Genomic DNA, 1,651 nt, shown 5'->3' with positions numbered 1-1,651 from the left:
AAAAAAATTAAAAAAAAAAGAAAAGAAAAACAGTGAGAGGAGATACAAATGCGTGTGTGCATTTGTGTGTACTCACAGGTGTGAGTATGTGTACATTTTGACACACATGTATGATTACGATCATAGCTCTTGTGTGTGCACTTGTGAGTGTTTATAAGTTTGTGTGCATTTGCTCTTTTTTTTTTTAATTTTTTTTCAACTTTTTTTTTTTTTTAATTTATTTTTGGGACAGAGAGAGACAGAGCATGAACGGGGGAGGGGCAGAGAGAGAGGGAGACACAGAATCAGAAACAGGCTCCAGGCTCCGAGCCATCAGCCCAGAGCCTGACGCGGGGCTCGAACTCACGGACCGCGAGATCGTGACCTGGCTGAAGTCGGACGCTTAACCGACTGTGCCACCCAGGCGCCCCATCTTTTTTTTTTTTTTTTTTTTTTTTTTAAGTAAGTGCTATGCCCTGCATGGGACTTGAACTCAGGACCCTGAGATCAAGAGTCACACGCTCTACTGACTGAGCCAGCTCGACACCCCTTGTGTTTGCTTAGTTTTGCAAAAGGAAATCCTTCAAGGATGAAGTGGAAATGATTACAAATAATAACACGGATGGAGATAAAGAAGGGGTGGAGGGGCTCCCCCAAGTCTAACTCTCTGGATGGTGTTACTTTTCAATCATGTAAATCTTTTACATCACCAAAAATAGAATTAAAAGAAGCAAAAAATGACAACTTGAAAAACCCTGCTCGTTTTCCACGGCAGCTGCTCCAACCCACGTTTCCAGCTGCAGTGCGTGACACGCTAGTCTCTCCACTGCCTCACCGATCCTTGTTCCTGTTTTTTTTTTATAGTATGTATCCCGTTGAGTGTGAAGCGGTACTTCCCTGTGGTTTTCAGTTTCGTTCCTCTAACGAGTAATGAGGTCGAGCATCTTCTCATGTGCTTTCTGTGTATCTTTTCTTAGAGAAAAATCTATTAAAGTCCTTTGTCCATTTTTAAATCGGGTTGTGTTTCACCCTTTCCATTGCCAATAATTTTTAACCTGACTCTAACCAAGCCTTTAGATCTGACTTCCAGTGCACAGGAAACGCATGGATAAAGGCACTGTCTTAAAACAAACAAACAAACAACAACAACAAAAAAAAACCTTCAAGTAAAACCATCAGACCAATGCAAAATGTAGAACATTCTGTAAGACAGCTTGTCTGGACTATCCAAAAAGTCACTGATATGGAGAAAAGGTGGGTGTGGGGTGGAAAGTTTCTGGAATAAGAGAATAAAGAGACAACTGAAAGCTATGTGTGAGCCTGGGTCAGATCTAAATTTGAATGATTGAACAAATTTTGGTGATGAGTGAGGACATGTGATGCGAAAGAATGTTAATTCACTTAGATTGGCGATAAACCTGTGGTTATTTATGCAGGAAAACCTTAGTCTAGAGATGCGTGCTGAAGTGTAGACACAGAGCTTCAGGAGGACTGCCACACAATTCCAGATTTTTGGAAGAAACGTAAAGCACACCCAGATACGTTCCTACACATGCTGATAATGCAAACATGGCAAATGTTCACAACTGTGGGACCCCAGTGGTGACAGTGAAGGGGACCATCGTTCCATACTGGGACACACTGGGATATAAAGGGGACCTAAAGGGGAGCC

Source organism: Herpailurus yagouaroundi, unplaced genomic scaffold (genome assembly GCF_014898765.1).
Source record: "Herpailurus yagouaroundi ecotype Mexico unplaced genomic scaffold, PumYag 126674, whole genome shotgun sequence".
NCBI classification, from domain to species: Eukaryota; Metazoa; Chordata; class Mammalia; order Carnivora; family Felidae; genus Herpailurus; species Herpailurus yagouaroundi.
Note: the sequence above shows the minus strand (reverse complement) of the source record.